Source organism: Mirounga leonina, unplaced genomic scaffold (genome assembly GCF_011800145.1).
Source record: "Mirounga leonina isolate KUSES-001 unplaced genomic scaffold, KU_Mleo_1.0 Mir_173, whole genome shotgun sequence".
NCBI classification, from domain to species: Eukaryota; Metazoa; Chordata; class Mammalia; order Carnivora; family Phocidae; genus Mirounga; species Mirounga leonina.
The window spans coordinates 45,255,676-45,275,775 of NW_023270447.1; the positions used below are offsets into that span (position 1 = coordinate 45,255,676).

The following is a 20,100-nucleotide window of genomic DNA, read 5'->3' on the forward strand; positions in this document are numbered from 1 at the left end:
TGTAGGTTCATTTGGAGTTTTCCCTGTGTTGTGGGGAGTGCCGGGTAACTCTGCCTCTCCTGATTCCTCGTGATTCCCTGAACAAAGACTAGAGCTATGTTTGCTCCTTTATATGTTTGTGAAGCCCCTCATGTTCCTGGCCCCTGGTTGTGCTCCCTTGGGTGAAGGACTCACTGAGATGTCTTCTTCCCTCATAAACCCTGGGAAGGCCCAGCTGAGCTGAGAACAAGCTGCTGAGTGGCTTGTTTTGGTTCGTGGGGCCGACCCACCCATCATCGGGCCCCATGATTGATGCAGGGCCTGTGCTCTGGGTTATGTGAACTCGGGCTGTTTTCAAGGGAAAATTTTGGTCATAAGGCAAAGCCTAGCCAGATTTGAGATAAGTGTGAAAAACACATTGCAAAAGGAAACAGACTTGAAGTTTCCTGACAAGGGAAACATTTAACCCTATGTTTAAGGAGTGTGAGAGACACTCACACAGAAACCATGCGCCTCTGTGTGTGCACATGTCCCCACTGGAGAGCATGACTGAGTGTGTGTGACAGGAAGTGTGTGTGTGAGAGGGTGTGAGTGTGTGGTGTGGCTGTGTACATGTTTGGGGGGTTGGGGAGAGAGAGAGAGAGAGAGAGAGAGAGAGAGAGAGAGAGAGAAACGTGCCTCAGGGAAGGCAGGGATATTAATCATGCTAAAAGCAATCTGGCCCCACGGGAATTTATAAGGATCCAACTAAAATCAATGGGAAGTTTTATGAGACAATTTTCTTCTTGCTGGCTCTGGGGATTGTTTGAATTCTCATTGAGCTTAGGGCTTAGGGCGGATGCTGGCTCACAGTTCCCCCTATTCTCACACCTGTGCATGAGACAATACACATTTTCCACGTTAGCAGCTCTGGGCTGACTCATCTCAAAGGGCTGCCATGGAGGCACCCTGGCCTCCCAAATGCCTGGCTCTCTAGCTCAGGACTGCAGCATCTGCTAGAGGTCAGGAGATGTGTGAGGAGGAGAGTGGCAAGAGGGGTAGGTGATTGGTGCACTTGGTGGTGTCCTGAGAGTGGGAGAGGCCAGCAAGAAACACACAGGCCTGGAGGCCTCAAAGACCACCAGCGGTTTCTCACTGGTTTCAGAAGGTAGACCAGATACCTTGGCAGCTGGTTCTCATTTACCTTTCCCATCCCAACATCCTTCACTCTTGTCAAAGCCATGCTATGTGCCCCATCCAGACCAGGCTGTGCTTTCATTATTCTGTGCCATGCTGCCCTCAGCTGGGAAGGCCAACCTCTGCCCATTTCTCAGCCTGATACGGGTCTTCTGATTTAAAACAGGATTTATTGGGGTGCCTGGGTGGCTCAGTCGTGAAGCGTCTGCCTTCGGCTCAGGTCATGATTCCAGGGTCCTGGGATCGAGTCCCGCATTGGGCTCCCTGCTTCTTGGGAGCCTGCTTCTCCCTCTCCCACTCCCCCTGCTTGTGTTCCCCTCTCTCGCTGTGTCTTAAAAAAACAAAAAAACAGGATTTATTATGAGCTAGTTCACATTTCATTCAGAGAACAGAAATTGTTTACCAGAAACTCATGCCCATCACCCAGCTTGATGAGAGATGCGGACATTAGCTAAAGTCCTTATCCTTTCCCCTCCAGAGGTAAGCTCCATGGTGAAGTCAGATGTAATCGTTCCCAATGTGCTTTTAATCCACATATAATACGTAACATTGTTTATGTGATTTTATATTTTGCATCATTGTATGGATCTGCCCATGTCCTTCGGGGAGCTATTTAGCAATACCTAGTAGTTTTATTCACAATTGTCCCTGATAGGGAAAGATCTCACATGTGCCCAAAGCATGGACAGGGATAGTCAATCGAAAAATGCACAAGTAGTAATGGCTTAATTGTCCCTTAGGAGGCAAATAAAAATGTGCTGTGGTTCAAAAAAACCCCCAAAAACCCAAAAACCCAAAATACTAGATCGTAGTTAAAACAAACAAAATCTAGATGCATTATAAACAAAGTGTTAGGTTAAAAAAAGACAAGTTGCAAAATTGTCTGCTCGTTTTTCATGGCTGGGTTAAAAATGCGATCCTTCTCTTTAATGAAGCATTCTCTGACAAATCCCATCTAAATGAAATTAATTGTTCTTTTTTTTCCCCATAAAACTTTCTTTCTAACTTTTTTTGGTTTAAGGATTACTTGTTGTCCTCCACTCTCCATTACATGTGCATTGTGAATTTCTTAAATGCAGAAATCAAATTCTAGCCGTCTTTGTATTCCCGATGTCCCAGCCTGACAGCTTATTTATCGTTGGTGCTCAGTCAAAAGTGGTGCAGAGAGACAAGTGCACATGTATGAGTTTCTGGATACCCACACATATTTCATGACCTTCTCATGTCATGGGCTATTTATTATCTCTGTGGTTCTAATGAGGAAACTGACTGCAGTACATTACGTCAAGTGCCTTGCCATTGGCCATTGAGGGCAGTGACTGACAAGATTCCAGGTGCCCCGTCTCTTATGTCATCTCTCTTGCACTGAACTGCTTTGCATTAGACTTCAAGAAAGTGGGATAATTTAAAATTTATGTCATTTGCCTGATGTGTTTGGAAGAGTTGGTTGAAGGCTTCCTTGGAACCAGGAGAGCAATACACAAAGACCCCTAGAGATAGGGTGAGAAAACAGCCCAGAGAGGGAGAGCGATTTCATTTCAACTCAGCATCATTGAATAAACAGAATTGCATCTTTTTATTTTGGGGAAGTGATTTTCTTTAAAGTAACCTCAACACCCAGCATGTGGCTCAAACTCATGACCCTGGGATCAGGAGTTGTGTGCTCTATAGACTGAGCCAGCCAGGCGCCCCTGCATAAATAGAATTGAATATGCCTTATGTGCCAAGCAATTGTGTAAGCTCAGCCAGGTAGAGCAAATGGAGAAGTCACTGGGGAAGACCCTAGCAGAGCATGGACACAGAGTAGGTTTCAGTATTGGTCAATTCTGTTTCTTTAAGGGCAGAGTCAGGACTAGACCCCAGATCTCCCAATTCTAAGGTCAGCATCCTTTCAAGCGTGTCAGGGTCATGTAGACGTGCAACCAGGAAAATGAATCTGTAGGGAGATCATGCCTGAAATGCTCTTTCTGGTAAAAAATGATACCACGCTTTTTCGACAGCTCTTTCACGCTGTCATCCAGCCCCTGTCTCATTTTATGCTCACATGGCCATTACTCTCTATTAGCATACTAATAAATGTTTATGAGATTATACTGTATAAACTATAAACTTTTACATATTATTAATTAACCTCATACATTGGATTGGGAGCTCTTGAACATTTACTGACTTGTAAAACAGGAGAGTGGCATAGAGGGAACCCTGTCTACAAAACTGGTCTTATCTGCCCTATCTAGAGGCAGACGTGCATTTCATTTGTGTATCTCTGAAGTACAAGCCACAGGCAGCACTGTTTTTCTTTTTTAAGCAGCAGACCCGGTCTAACCCCTTGGGTAAGTTTTCTAACCTCTCAAAGGCCCAGTTCTTTTGTTTGCAGAATGGGCATAGTAACAGTACCTATCTACAAGATGCTTGGCACATGGCAGGTACCCAGTAAACATAAACAGAAATTGGACCAAAGCAGAACCAATGAGTGGACATGGCAGGGAGTCAGAATTCTTTTTGCTAATGACAGAAAGATCAATGCCAGGTATTTCTAAGAGTGGATGGTCTATACTCTGAGTGGTGAGTGGTACGTTCTCACTGAAGCTGGGTGAAGGGATGTCTGCCTGGTGTGGGAGGGTACACTACATAAGGTTTCTTTTATTCCTACCATCCAAGGATTCTATGATTTCTGGATTTTTCAAGGCCAGAAAAAGGGCAAACGGGGAGTGATAGGTAACTCAGGAGTCTTAGATTCTCGTTTTGACTTAGTTGCTGACTAGTTTTACAATTTAGATTCAGGACACGTAAATGCAGTCTGTGTTCTTTTATCTGTAAAATCACTGCACGAATTCAGTGTGACAATTAAAAGATAGTATAACTATGAAAGCACTTTTAATAATATAAGGTGGCTCTTTAACAATTAAGTCGCTTCCACCATCTTTGATATGGAGAATTGAACATCCCTGCATTCAGTCTCAAAGACATCATAAGAAAAGCCCAGACCTGGGATTCAGAGCCAGTCCAAACTCTGTCACTAATAAGTTCTCCGACTTCGGTTGAGCATTCCTGTCCCTTGCATCCCAAGTAACTGATCGTGATGTAAAATGAGGTTAATGAATCTGCATGTCAACATCATTGGAGTGTCCGGAGAATCAGATAAGGAAATAGTTGTGGTTTAGTGCTTTGAACAGAAAAGGGCCATGCATGTGCAGGGTACACACAGAACACCTTACCTTATTTCAAATCTGCTATGTTCTCATTTTCTACTCCACCTGGTTATGAGCCCTTTAAGCACACAGCTGTCTTTTAGATCTTTATATTTGCCCATTGCCTAGTAAAGTGAATTCATTTATTCAGTACACATTTGTGAAACACCTTCCGTGGGTCAGGCATAGTGGTTAAGTGTTAGAGATGAAAAAGATATGGCCTCTGTCTTCAAGGAGCTTGCTTTCTAATAGAGGAGTGAACAACACACATATCCAGGAATAAAGTTAAAGGAAACTGATTCTGAGACTTAGCCTTCAAGGAGGCATTCTGTTTGTCTACGTTGCCACCTCCAGGGCAGGAAAATCTCCGTCCCCTCTTTGCTCTCCTGTGGACAAAGAAATGAGGGCGGCTGCCTTCTAAGTTGTTGATGGTCACCTTTCTTGATGGCCAGGCAATTATTAGTTTTGTGTGTTTCCCTGCCCTTGGACACGTTCTGATGGGATACATAACAGCAACTCACTCTTGGGGTCTGCTCACAAGGTGGCTGCATGCAAAAAATTGATAAAATGATTTAAAGCTTATAGAAATGGGTAAGTTCCCAGGGGCTAGAAGGTACTTTCCAACGAGGAAGAGGATGCCTCTTAAAATACAATTACTATTGATTATGGTCAGATTCTTTAATCTGATTCCTGCCCATTAGGCCCTCTCTTGTTGCTAGAAGCGCTCTCTTGCCCTCTGCCTCATGTTACCTCTGGAAGTGCCTCTCAAATGGGTCCTGTGGAATCCTGGTGATCCCTGAATAGCTTGTAGGTGTTATGAGAGCATTTGGAGGACTACTTGAAAGCTTGGCCATAAATAACCATTTTACGATCATGACATAAGTGGAAGGAAGGGCCACATCTCTCAAGTGCTCCATCTCAGAATGATGGCAACCACAGCAAGGTCAGTTAATCTCTACACAGCTACTTAGCAACCAGAGGCTTTGAGTGGTGCCTGACTATGAAGTGTGTGTAAGGGACACTTGGAGCTTGCACGCCGCATATCTTCCCTTTACTTTGCTGATAGACCCCACTTTTGCTTTAGGAGAACTGTCCCTCACATTCTCATCCTGTACATTTGGGTGACCCAGGGGTACAGCACTTGATGTAGAGATAAGTCAATATATCAGTTCCATTTTCTAGTCGTAGGGATGGACATATGATGCAGTTTGGTCCAATGAGAGAGTTCCAGGCTTCTGAAGAACCTACCAGAAGAGACAGGGTTGGGTGGTATGCTGTGTGTCTGAAGTTGCTAGTGGTCTAGAAGGAGACTACAATGGGAACCTGAGGATGGAGCCCTTGCAGGAGGGATGAAGCCTAAGATTCGGACCCTCGTGACATCGTCACCCCGAGTCAAGCTGTGTCTGAAGCCTGATCTGCTCACGTTCTTTTCCTAGCTTGAGCCCGTTTAGGTTGGCTTTTCTGTCATTTGCATCCAAAATATTCCTAATGCAGTACAGTGTGTGATGATTTATGGCATTTTTGCAATGTATTTTTTAATACTATATTAAATTATTTTATTTAATTTTTATGCAAGGTTAGAAGACAAGCTTTACAATCTTGTTTTATCAATAGGGAAGCTGAGTCACAGAGACAACAAGTGACTCACCCGAAGGAATAAGCTAGTAAGTGATTGGAATAGGCCAAGAACATAGGGCTGGCTTCTAATCACAGAGATGGCAAAGACACATTGTTCCCCAAGCCAGATACTGATGGAAAGCAAATATAAAAGAATGCAAAGGAAACTATAGGTAAGGCTGATTATACAATACATGATTTGCTGGGAAATTTCATCCAAAAATACATGATTCCGGCGCGCCTGGGTGGCTCAGTTGTTAAGCGTCTGCCTTCGGCTCACGTCATGACCCCAGGGTCCTGGGATTGAGCCCCGCATCGGGCTCCCTGCTCTGCGGGAAGCCTGCTTCTCCCTCTCCCACTCCCCCTGCTTGTGTTCCCTCTCTTGCTGTGTCTCTCTCTGTCAAATAAATAAATAAAATCTTTAAAAAAACAAAACCCCAAAAAACCAAAAAACAAAAATACATGATTCCATCCAAAATTCAAAGACTCTCAACCATTTTTTCCTATGGCCGTTGCTTTGGTCTACTAGGCCCTCATCCTTTCTCACCAAGCTTACGCCAATACTTTTCTAGGTGGTCTTTCTGCCTCCAGATTCAACCCCTTACTGTCCATCCTCCACCTGATGATGGATCGTTTTTCCCAATGCAAATCACATCACAGTATTGCTTGCTTACAGCCCTCCAGTAGCTCTCATAGCTCTTAAGATAAAGTACAATTCAGTTTTGCATGTGAGATATTTTATAATTTGGGGGCACCTGGGTCGAGCCCCGCATCAGACTCCATGCTCAGTGGGGAGTCTGCTTGAGATTCTCTCTCTCCTCCCTCTGAATCTCCCCCACCCCTGCTCTCTCTTTCTCAAATAAGTACATCTAAAAAAAAAAAAGATATTTCATAATTTGACTCCCGTGTCTCTCTTTCACTTTGCCTACCCCATTCCTGTAGTCATGATGAGGGGCCCATAGTTCTTTGAATGCTGATTCATTGCTCTGATTCCGTGTCTGCTATTCTTGCTGCGTGTAACCTGCATCCTTTTTGCCTGGCAAACCTACCCCTTCTTATCCTTGAGATCACCTTCACCCTCCAGATGTTTCCCTGGGGGAGCCTTCTGTGACCCATCAGACTGCTTTGGGTGTTTCTTCTCTGTGCCCCTGCTGTGCTCTGGATGTATCTCTCTCATCTTATACTGTACAGTAACTGTGTATTCACTGTCCCCCTTAGATTGTGGGAAACAATTGTGCCACATTCAACTTACATCAAGGGGCCTAGCACACTGCTTGGAACACGACAGTCAATAAATGTTTGTTGTGTGGATATCAAGCAGGAAAGAACCAAGGGAGGAAATACGAGAGAGGAGATCAATTAAGTTCTCTTTTGTGTGACACTTTCCTTTAACATTTCATGCACTCATGGTATACATTTTCTTTTATTAAATTCAGATAGTATGTTCTTCATGGCTTTAACATTTGAATCAATTATTGTGTTTTATTTTTGTCGTATGAGTTTTTTTAAAGAAAAATGTCATGGTGTTTCAAATGAAATAAGCAATGTTTATTTTTCTGTGATCTCAAAATGGGACACATTGTGTAAGGAGGTGGGGCAGGGGGTGGTGGGGGTTTTGTGCAGAGTGAGAGAGAAAGTAGGCATTAGGAAGCTGAGACCAGGGGCTCTCCTGGTCCCCTTGCTTACTGAAGCCTTTGGCAGGATGAAAATGATTTATGCTAGGGATCTCAGAGCCACTAACTTCGGTCTCCATGGACAGAAATGTTTCCTTCCCAAACATTTCAAGTTTGGGGTCTTGTGCTTACTGAGTCTGACAGTTGGTAAAGAATCTTATCTCCATGGACCTTGTCTTAAGTTTGCCCCTGGAAACTTCCAGAGGGGGATGGCATTTGTTCCTCGTGTTTATGCATCTCCTTCTAATTATGTTGCTTACCTGCTGTTTCCTGTGAGTATTAAGTGTGCAACGTGCTGTGCAGGAATTTTCCACGGCAGGTCTCTTATTCTGAGACTGAGACTTAATCATTTACTCCCACCTATTCATAGAAAGTTTAGCCTCCCTCTCTGATTTGAGAAATGTATGCCTTAGAAGAGACAATTTATACTGGCCCAAAGGTGTAAAAGGAGATTTGGCAGATTGGTATTTTTTTTTTAAGTAGGCTCCATGCCCCGTGTGGAGCTCAACATGGGGCTCAAACTCACAAACTTGAGATCAAAACCTGAGCTGAGATCAAGAATCAGATGCGTAACTGGCTGAGCTGCCCAGGCACCCCAGCAGATTGATTTCTGATTGGGATACCTCAACTAACCATCCATATATCCATTCATCCATATATCCATCCATCCATATATCCATCCACTCTTCCTTCCTTCTTCCTTCCTTCCTTCCTTCCTCCCTCCCTCCCTTCCTTCCTTCCATCTATCCATCCATCTTCCATCCTTCCATAACCATTTTCTGAAATCCTATGCTGTTCCATGTACTACTATAGGAGCAGTAGGAGAGCTACCTAAACCAGAGTGGGGATGGGTGGGAAGTAGGGGCAGGGAAGTCTTCCTGGAGGAGTAGTTGCCAAAGATGAATGGTAATGAGCTAGTTAGTTCGGTTGGTGGATGGGGTATGGGGCTGGCAGATGGAGCAATGTGGGTGAGTTGCTCAGAGACAGGAGTGAGCATGATGAGTTTCAGGAAATGCAAGCAGGAAGAACAAATATTTACTGGGCACTTTTCTTGTGTCCCATCTATACTGGGACCTCTTGGAGTGGACTTTACTGTACAAGTACCACAGCAGAGGCCTCGTGCTGCGATATTTGCTAAGTATTCCATGGGACATTTAATAAATAAGTTAGATGTGGATGGCAGAGGCAGTGGAGAAGCATGAACGAGAAAGAATAAATTTTATTTATTGTCTACTATGTGCCAGCAGGGTTACATTCAAATCCTCTGTGATGTTCCATGTACTGCTATAAAAACAAACCCTATGAGAGATAAAGATAAAGGAATGAAGTCTTTGAGAGGAAAAACAAATATACATTGCCAGCTTTGGGGGCTAAAAATATCCAGTATCTTTCCACTATACCCTTCTGTCTATCACCAGGAAAGAGCTTCTGAGGATTAGGATTTTACTTCTTTTCCCCTACAGCATTGGAAGCAGAGCCTAATCATGCAAGCTGTGACTATAGGGAGACCCTTCTGAAAGAAGGACCTCTAGAAAGGGAGACTGGATAGAAAGAGGATGTCAGGGAGTCATGTCAGGTTGGTGCTTTGTGCCAACCAACCATCTTTCAAGACCCATCTTAAATCCTCTCTCCTCTGATAAGACTTCCCTGATGACTCCGGACACACCCTCTTTTCTGTCTCAGAACTTAATGTCTGTACATTATATTTAGCAACTAATCATGTCTGGCCTTGTCACAGCTCCTCTACTCTGGCCTTATTATTCATCTTGGTGTGTGTATGTTTTTTCTCCCAATTAGATTATGAGCACCTGGAGGGCAGAGACATTGCCATAAACATTTTATTTTATTTATTTTTTTAAAAGATTTTATTTATGGGCGCCTGGGTGGCTCAGATGGTTAAGCGTCTGCCTTCGGCTCAGGTCATGATCCCAGGGTCCTGGGATTGAGTCCCGCATCGGGCTCCCTGCTCCTTGGGAGCCTGCCTCTCCCTCTGCTTCTCTTTCTCTCTCTCTCTCTGTCTCTGAAGAATAAATAAATAAAATCTTTAAAAAAAGAGATTTTATTTATTTATTTGACACAGAGAGACAGTGAGAGAGGGAACACAAGCAAGGGGGGTGGGAGAAGGAGAAGCAGGCTTCCCGCTGAGCGGGGAGCCCGATGGCGCCCCGCCATAAACATATTTTAAATCCTTCCTTCCTTTCCAGTATTTGGCAGAGTGCTGAAGAGCAAAGTCTCAACAAATATTTCTTTAAATATTTCTAAAAGGCCACTTCAGGGGCACCTGGGTGGCTCAGTCAGTTAAGCATCTGCCTTCGGCTCAGGTCATGATCCCAGGATCCTGGGATTGGGTCCTGCATTGGGCTCCCTGCTCAGCAAGAGCCTGCTTCTCCCTCTGCCCCTCTCCCTGCTTGTGCTTTCTCTCTCTCTCAAATAAATACATAAATACAATCTTAAAAAAAAAAAGCCACCGCAAGAATTTCTGAACCAAAAATATGATAGGTCCACTTGGTTTGAGGACCAGGTCTTTTATATTTATTACCTATGGTAGAATTAAAAAGTGACACAGTAACTTTAAGCAACTCCCATCAAGACGCAGAGTCTGTTTCCTCACTCCTTGAATCTGGACCGGCCTTGTGATTTGTTTTGACTGGTTGAATGTGGTGTGGATGCTGCCTTTAAGGGCTGTACTGAGATTTTAACAAGAGTTACCTGGATGGGGAACACATTTAGGAGGCACATCTCTCAGCAGGAACTAGCCTATCTGATGGGAGGGGGACAAAGGAGGGTTTGTTGGCAGAAGCCAGGAAAGGTTTAGACCATGGAGTGCTGCCCAGAGCAGGCTGAAGGAACAGGAAGGCAGAATCTGAGGGCTCTTGCGTCCCTGGGTTCAGGCTGAAACAACTAACCTGGGAGTCTTGAAAGGGGCAAATGGTAACAACAACGACTCCTCAGTTCATGGAGCGTCTCTTACATGCCAGAGTCTGTGTGAGGTCTCTCACCCTCACAACTGGCCTACGCGAGACGGCAGCGATTAGAGAGGTCACATAGCCTGGCGCTGAAACTCAGATGTGTCCAACGCTAAAGGGAAAGAGCAACTAAAATAAATGCCTCCTTCATCATATTGTCTTGTCTGTAACATCATGTTCTGCCTGACTTCCATCAAACTGCGTGTCATTGCTAGCAGAACGCCTTGAATATTTTGGAACACAGCCATCTAGAGCAGCGAACCCATGACTTGCGCCATATTGGACACAAAGGAGTGGTTCCTCCAGTTTGATAAGATCAAAGGCCCCTCTGCAGCATGCTTTTATGATAACGTTGTCTGGCTTAGCAAGATTTCTCCAAACAGGGCTCCTTTGGAGGCAACCGTCCCTTCTGCTTTTGCCCTAAGGTGAGAATGAGCCTCCAGCAGAGGCCTTCAGAGGCCCTCAGGAGGTGGTTTCATCAAGCCTAAACTAATTATGCTCTTTTCTTTTATCTAACAGTTTATGCACCGTGTACACACACATCTCGTCGACTTGAAGTAGCTCAAGCATTCTGTGGGATTCACGGGGCAGCGTGTCTGAGTCCCATTTTATAAACAGAGAAAACGCAGACTCCAAAAGAAGTGACCTGAAGTGCTCCAGGTCACAGAGGTGAGCTGTGGTGGAGCTGGGACTGAACCCGGTCTGTCTGGCCCCCAGCGCATGTTCTTGAGCTGCTCAGGTAAATCACCTGGGTGGACACGCGAGCACATAGTGTGTGTGAGGCACAAGGAGTGCGGGGGCGTGTGGGCTGGGCTCCTGTGCCCAGTGAGGGCGCACACCTCTGTGGCCCTGGCTGGGTGCCAGACTTCACGTGACAACCTCTTCTTAGAGTAACTTATTTAATTCGTATACTAACTCTGTGAGGGACTATGCTTATTAGCTTCGTTTTATGCTCGGGGAGATGGAGGCACAAAAGTCGTTAAATAGAGCTGGGCCTCGAGCCCAGGCAGGCCGGGCCAGAGACCTCCTCCTGGGTCACTACACCAGCCTGCCTCTCCACCAGGGAGGCTCCCCGGAGAGAAGAGACCTGCCAACTGACAAGGACAACTATCACTCTGCCTCAGCACAGCTGACCCTTACTGTTTGGATTCAAATACTTACCCCAGCACTCAGAACTGTCTGACCTTGGACAAGCTACTTTTTTATTTTTTGTGCTTCGGTATTTTATCTGTGAAATGAAGATTGTGATCTTACCTACCTCATAGCTAGAGAGTTGTGGAAGTTAAATGGTGTGTGTGTAGGTGTGTGTGTGTGTGTGTGTGGCTTGGAACACATCCTGGACCCGTGGCTAGTATGATTTGAGTGTTATGTTATCATCAGCATTATGAGGGGGCCATGACATGGACTAATTTCCAGACGCATAGCACAGATAAGTGTTAACCAGTTCTCAGAGTTTCTTTTCAGTGGGAATGGTCAAGCCCAGATTCCTTGGAAATGTGAGAAGATGTCAACTTGATAGAATCACAGAATTGGAGGTTTAGCATTTAGGCAATCCAACGGCTGTATCTTGGAAAAAATGAGGTGACCTCTCCATGGGATTCCAGTTAGTTGGGGACAGGGCTTTGACTAGAACCCAGGCCTCCTTACTTCTAGATCTGTTCACTCTACTGTTGTGTCTCCACACAATGCCCATCGGAACTGTTCTAGGCTAGCTGAATTAGACACTGTTGTTCCCCAGTCCATGCTAGTCCTGCTTCTCTGGCACCAAGGCAGTCTGAATTCATGTACTGCCTTTTCTCTGTTATCCACGGGGAGAGAGCAACTGAGCAATAAACTTAACAATGATGGAGAAAACCTTCCATAGGAATGAGGGACTTGATAATCCATAAACAGTCTCTGGATAAAAGCAACTAATGATTATTGAGCACCTACTATGTCAGGTCCTAACTAAATTTCCCTGTTAATCTCCACAGGAAACTTATGAATTCAGTTCTTTATCTTCCTTTATACAGATAAAAAACCAAATAAACCCTAAATGCTTAGTTTTGTGATATCTTACTTTCAGTAGCTTTCTCCAGGTCTCACAGTAAGAAAATGATTGAATCAGGATCTAACAATGGTCTCAGACCCCAAAGCCAATATTCTAACCCTGGGACAGAAATTTGGTTGCATCCTGTCTGAGGCTAAGTAGTACCTGTCTGGACCACTAGTGAGGAGAATTGAGAGGAAAGGTCTTGAATCTGTTGGCAAGAACACAGTGGCCTGTTAGCAATGTCTGCCATGGGGGAGAGAATGAGGATTGGCAGCACTACAAGGGCATTTCTGGCCTGGCTAACCCCAGCCTGTACTACCTCTCTGGAGATCAAGAGTCAAGATTGAGGCTGTCAGTGAGAGGATTCAGTTCTTTTAGAGAGGGGTAATAGCATCTTGGCTTGCTTTATTCTTCTACCCATGCATCCATCCATCCGTCATCCGTCCATCCATTCCATCTATCCATCCATCCACCCACCCACCCACCTACCCATCCATCCATCCATCCATCCCTCCATCCCTCCATTCAACAAACTTTTATTGAAAGTATGCTCTGTGTAAGACACCATGGTTGGTGGTATGACTAAGGAGATACATGTCTCCTGGTTTTGTAGAGTTTAGTGAAGCCTTCTCGAAGGCTCCTGTTGGCATAGTGTTAGGAAGGCGAGTAATGAGGAAACGGTTCACGCAGAGACAGGGTATTTGGGGAGACCATGCAAAGAGAATCGCTGGTTTGCTCCCTCACTCCTGCTTCCATGGCTGCAGCTGAGTGCCCAGCTGGTCACTGGCACAGTCTGCCTCTTTGTGTGAAAACCAGTGGAATCACATATGTGCCGCTCCCAGATGCGTTCTCGGCACCAGCATTTTCCAAGCGGGAGGTTCTGTCATGGTATTGCCTGCCAAATCTTGTCCAGAGGACTGAGGCCACTTGGCCGGTTGAACCAGGCTCTGCGCCTATGCAGAGAACTGTCTCACTACAGAGAAGATCGGGCTGGGGTGGTAGGGAAGGGGAAGAGCGTGTGTGTGCACGCACGCGCGCGTGCGCCTGTGTGTGTGTGTGTGTGTGTTTAAGCTAGATTGAAGCCCTTTCTCGCTGCACTCTGTACTGAAGATATTTCACTGGGCGGGAGACAAAGAGGCTTTGTGTGCTCTTCAAAGTGCTCTCTGCTGACTGTGATATATATACATCCAAGCAAAACCCAGCCCAAAGCCATGACATTGTCCCAAGTTCAAACCCAAATGCAATTTGCAGTGGTTAGGAATGACAAAGGATGGGTGGCAGGACCCAGAAGAAAATCCCATTCCATCCCCAATGGACCTTACACAGATGTGAGGGCAATGATTTGATCTTCAGGTGAGCTCTTCAGGAAAATATGATCGGATTCTTCATATCTGCGCATACGGAAAAATGGGTAGTCTACATTTTGTCTCTCTGGCAAAGATTAGGTCCACTTTCAATTTTCTTTGAAGATTATTGTTGCTTCCCTATGTAGAATATGTGACAGGGTGAGGGCCAGGGAAGCAGCCCGTCAGATGCTTTTCTTTCTTTCTCAAGCCTCACCTACCCTTAAGAGCAACCTGCACTTTGTCAGCCCCAGAAGAATGCCTGGCATTCAAGCTAGTGTTTTAGATATAATTGAATTGCTGGGGTGCGTTAAACATTGCAGGGTTTTAAGCTGAGAAATAATTTAATGATGTGGCCTTTAGGATTGTTAATTAGCACTGTCTGTATGAACATGTAACAATAACACCACCTACCGTAAAAGCGAATGTTCTACACTCCAGAACACTCATTTCTTTAGGGTTTCCCCGCAGAGAAGCAGCCATTAACCCTTTTTTTGACAAACCCTTTTAGACATGCTCTTTAGGGCCACGAATTCATCCTGATTCCTTCTCTACATTTACCCATGAGGCAAGCTGGCAGACAGGGAAGCATGGAGAACTGTGGGCTCAGCCCTCCATGGTGGCACTGAGTCTGAGAGGAGGGGATGGTCTTTCCCTGAGACCCTCCTGAGACACTGTCCCTCCAGCGCCCAGAAAGAGATTCAGGCGGGGAAGTGAGGAAGTTGGAACCCTCGTGCACGGGCGGTGGGAATGCGAAGTGGTGCAGTTGCTATGGAAAACGGTATGGAGGTGCCTCAAAAAGTTAAAAACAGAACTATCATATGATTCAGTAATTCTATTTCTGGGTATTTATCCAGAAAAATCGCAATCAGGATCTCGAAGAGATATTTACACTCCTGTGCTTACCACAGCATTATTCGCAAGAGCCAAGATGTGAAAACAACCAGTGTCTGTCGATGGATGAGGTGGATAAAGCAAACAGGGTATATACATGCCATGGGATAGTATTCAGCCTTAAAAAAGAAGGACGTTCTGCAGTATGTGATAACATGGAGGAACCTTGAGGACAGACATTAAGCTAAGTGAAAAAAAGCCAGTCACAGAAAGATAAATACTGCATGCTCCCACTTACATGAGGTATCTAAAAGAGCCAAATATATGGGGTCAAAGAGTGCCTTTGCCAGGGCCTGGGGGAAGCAGGGTGAAAAGAGGCTTACTAATCAGAGGGCATTAAGTTTCAGTTAATGAAGTGGGAAACTTCTAGAAATCTGTATGACATCGTACCCATAGTCAATAATACTGTATTTTACACTTAAACATTTGTTAAGAGCATAGATCTCATATTAAGTGTTCTCACCATGAGTAAAAAAAAAAAAGCCATGGCATCAGGTCATTGGAGGAGAGGTGGTTGGCTCACTCCCTGCCTGCCCTGCTGCAGGAGGTGGTCAGTGGCTGATTTCCCCGCGGGGTGCGGATGGGTCAGGGTGAGCCCTGAGTGTGGAGGAGGCCCACACATGCGGCATGCCCCCACTTTCTTTGGCTTATTCAAAGTGGAGGCTGATGATAATGCAGGAATCAGGCTTCCCCATGCTTTCCTCCATTTCCACTGTAAGGGCCAATTTCTCTTTCAGTTATCCATCCTTCTCTTAAGGCACAGTGTCTTTTATTTTTATTTTTTTCCCTGAAGACACTTCTCTTTTCTGGTGAGACAAAAGCAGCAGTGTTCAGGTCTTTGAACACTAGACCATGTCTTATCCTCTATTCAGCCAAACCTTCCCATGGCCAAGGTCTAGGCCCCGAAAGCTCCAGGGAAAATTCCACCTTGGCAACCTCAGGTCCCCACATCTCCCTCTCTGACCTCCCCTCCTCCCAGCTCTCTGACTTCTTTTCTCTCCTGGCCTCATCTGGCCTCTAGTCCAGAGATGGTGAACACCTGGCATGGGGGCCCATGGGGAATGTTCCTGACCGATCATGCACTCTTTCCTATTGAGCACAGAGGTAACTTTGGAATCCTTCTCTGCACAGGATTCTATCAATTGGAGCTAACAACTGAGATGGAAGCCATCTACCATTCCTACTCCAGTGACTTGACCATATTCTTTCAGCCCACCTGGCTGAACCCTGTGGTTGATCATTTGAGGTCTTCCCAACAGCCCTGTTCCCTTGCATATGCACACGGGGTGTCTGTCCAGTGAGGTGTTCCCACTGCTCTTATGCCCAGACAACTAAGTGCTGTTGGAGTATTTTTGCATTACTATGTGGAATTTATGCCACGTTTATGGTTTCTACTTCAGGGCTGCCTTTGGCTTGTTCTTTAATAATATCTTCTTACATTCTCGAAGCAGGTTTCCAGTACGTAACCTGCCATTTCAGTCTCCCTAGACCACTCTACCTCCACCCCTCATCTGTTAACCTCCCTTCCCGTTTCATGGGGAACAGAAGCAGCGACTCCCTTGGCCTCCTCCCTCGGCCTCCTCCCTCAGCCTCCTCCCTGCCTCCCACACACACCCTGAACTCCTCTGCATCTCCTGCTTGTAATGACTCTGCCTGGAGCATATTGGCCCTCCCTCTTCTTTCTCCTGAGATGTTCACTTCTCTTTCACACCCAGCGACAGCTCACCTACTAGCTAAAACCTTCCTTTGCTAACTGTCTCTCACCACAAGCCGACTTGGAAGTTCCCTCCTCGGTTTTCCCACTGCATCTTCTCCCTTCCTGGATTAAGGTGTTTATCCCGGTGAATTGGCAGATCTCTCCTTTCTAGTCTGATTTTCATCCTAGAGCCGAACAATGTTTGGAATGTGGCAAGAATTCAAGTTCTATTTGTTGAGTAAATGAATGAATGAATTGGGAAATTGAGGCCAAGAATAGATTTTGTCCATCTCCCAGAGTTAATCATCCCCTCATCCTTCCTGTTAAAGTTCTTTATCTGAACTTCTCTTTTTCAGTGCTGTTTATCATTTTCTAGCATTGGCTTTAGTTATATCTATATACACATCTTATCATCCCTCCCACCCTGGGGGCCCGTTGAGGCAGCTATCCAGATCTAAGTCAACTTAAGTATCTCCCAAAATGTATACATAGTTTATCACACATGTCCTTTTATTAATGTTTGTCGAATGAATAAGTTGTCTTTATATTGCTTTACTCAGAACAAGAGATCAATATAGGTTTGTTGAATCAAACTGAATTTACCCCTTTGTCCCCAAACTGTCAAAATATCTAAAAAGACGAGAAACCAAACTGGATTATAAAGTCTCTGAGGGTGGGGATGGTGTGCCTATCTTGTTTTTATATTATTCTTAGCAGAATGATGGACAAGTGATAGGTACTAAATTAATGTTTGTTGATTGATTAAGTGATGAACATCTTTTCTCCTACCCTTAGGAAGAAAGCAAAACCATTGCCGAGAGTAACTCCATTGTCATTTTTTATGAAGTTCCCCAGAGCCCACAGCATTTTTTCTCTGAATACGATTAACCAGCCCAAAGTCAGGAGGGGCCATTGTCATAGCCCTTTACTCCCTTCCCGTGTTTGACAAACAAAATTCCTTTTGATTTAGGCTAGATATATATTTTTTTAATCCTGAGGCTCTGAGGCAGTGTTTGGGTTTCTGGAGCCACTCGCTCAGAATGACAGACATGCTCTCCTTCCTGCTTAAACACTTTCCTTAATAGATGGAGTCTGGTGCCCTTACACGCAAATGCGCTCCCACACGGGGGCGGGGTGGGGGTGGTGGTGGCCGTATTTCAGCTGCTGCGATGGAGTGGACAGTGCTCTGTCAGATCAATTATGTACAAGGCCCATCTTCTCTCGGGTTCCCTCGATTTCTTTTTTTCTCCTGACGATTCACCTTGTGCCCAACCTTCTGTCTCCCGGAGTCAGACCTGGAGACAAGCACATGTCACCGGCTGGCTTCCCTCCTGAGAACATGACACAGAAGAACACTTCCCTGTCAAATTCTTCACTATCTTTTGGATGAATTTTCCCTGATTTCTAGAATGGGCACTTCAACCTGTTGGGGGTAGGCAGACCTTCCTCATATTTTCGCTTTCACACTGTGAGGAATAGCACCACTCCGAAATTGCTTTCAAATACGTGAGGTGGCACGTCACGGTGACCTTGGGTCTCTCCTAGTTCACATCGTTTTCTCTTTCTTCTGAACTAACTGCCACGTTGACTACAGTGGTCAGGACAAACCATCACTGGGCCTGGTTTAGAAAAGCAAGGAATTCTCTGCCAGTGGGTTTTTTTAAGATTTTATTTATTTATTTGAGAGAGAGAGAGCTTGAGCAAGGGGGGAGGGGCAGAGGGAGAGGGAGAAGCAGGCTCCCCGCCCAGCAAGGAGCCCGATGCGGGGCTCGATCCCAGGACCCTGGGATCATGACCTGAGCCGAAGGCAGACGCTTAACGACTGAGCCACCCAGGCGCCCCATCTGTTGTCTTTTCATAAAAGTGTAAGGTGCCGTGCGAGGTCGGCTCTCCCTCAAAACAGCTTTAGGATGTGTCCACTTCTTTACGTCTCCTGCTCGCACCGACTCCAGGCCACTCTAGTGCTGCAGCCGGACTCCTGCAGTGGGCTCCCATTCGTCTCGAGACCCAGCCAGACAGCAGCCCAAATTATGTTTCTAAAATGCAAATCATTTTAAACGCTTAAAACGCTTTTGTATCTTTCCTTTTCTTTCTTACTTAAAGTCCAGTTCCTCACAGTATCCTGCCAGGCCCAGGAGACCTGCTACCCCTCCTTTCATACCCCATCTTGAGCTAGTCCTCCCTGTATATTGTGTATATTCAGTATATTCTGAGCACAGTGGACTCCTCTTCTGTGGGTGCCCTGGGGCCCTTCCTGCCTCATGTCTCTGCACTCGCCATTTTGCCCGCCGAGAATCTTTTCAGCTAGACTCTGGCATGGTTACAACCTTCTTGTCCTTGAAGCCTCAGCTTACAAGCAAGTTTCTCAGGTGACACCTCCCTGACCCACTGGAAGGTCAATCCATCCACCATGCCCTGTTTTATTTTCTTGATCGTACGCATGCCTATCAGGACTTTTCTGGTTTATCTTATTTGTCCCTCGTTTATGATGAGCTGCCCCCAAAAGAATGTTATTCGTATGATCATCACTGTATCCCTTGGGTTTAGAAAGACGCTTGAGATGAAGTAGGAGCTCAATAAATATTTTTCGAATATTCAAAGGAATGGATGCACTCCCTGAGTCTTTTCTATGTCTACTTAGCTTGCCCAGCTATACTTTTCATTTATCCTTTTCTTCAAGAAGCGTCTAGGATGTAGTTGATTAGAGCCTGGGGTCTGGAATCTGATAATGTTGTGTTCAAGGTCTCACTTTGCCACATGTTACGTGAGTAACTCTCGCCAAGCCTCCGTTAATGCATCCCTAAAAGGGGGATAATAATCGTAGGGCGACCTCCTAAGCTGGTGACAAAGACCAAATGGCACAGTATTTTATTGGTATCTGACATACAGTAATTGCTCCATTGAAATTAAAATTTGGTCAGGTTATGCAGAGTAGAGTGGATTCTACTCAAAACCTTGAAAGGAAAAATAGATGCCCTCCAAGTCCCGTTTCTAAGAGAAATATTTCAAGTACCTAGAGACCTGGGTTCTAATTGTAGCCCCAGCCCTTAAGAGTCACTTCATGGGTTTCAGTTTCCTCCCTTCTAACGTGGAGAAAATAATTCCTCTCTTGTAGGGTTGAGGTGAGGATGGGAGATAGTGTCTACAGAACGCCAAGCTGGTGGCTGGTTTGGGGCTGCAGAAGCAGCAGCGTCCCGGGTGGCTGGGTTTGTGTGGAGAGGAAGAGGAGAAGAGAAGCAGACAATCTGGCAATCTGTGGAGCGTCTTTTCTAGCCCTTCTGATAAGCATGAGCCCAGAGGCTGTCTCACTTGACTTCCTCTTACTCACTTTCCTGTCTGGCTGGCAGTCACCAGGCTGGAAGCCATGCCGAGGCCCCTCACTGGTGGGTCAGCAGGTTTTATTTCCCCTTAGTCCTCTCTAATGAAAAGCACTTGCATCCACTAAATCTTTCCTTTGCTCTTATTAAAGCACTTGATGTTAGTTATTGAGGTCTGTTCCGAGCTAGGTGAGAATCAATAAGGTGACCCACTTA

General features: G+C 45.4%; 1 long non-coding RNA gene across 1 annotated transcript in view; it reads left to right on the forward strand.

Annotated features, from left to right (window-relative positions):
- The window catches only part of LOC118019346, a 144,824-nt gene that overhangs the window by 67,212 nt on the left and 57,512 nt on the right, over positions 1 to 20,100 (forward strand). The window contains exon 6 of the long non-coding RNA XR_004681661.1: positions 11,122 to 11,271. This is a non-coding gene — a long non-coding RNA (uncharacterized LOC118019346). The remainder of the gene's footprint in view (positions 1 to 11,121; positions 11,272 to 20,100) is intronic.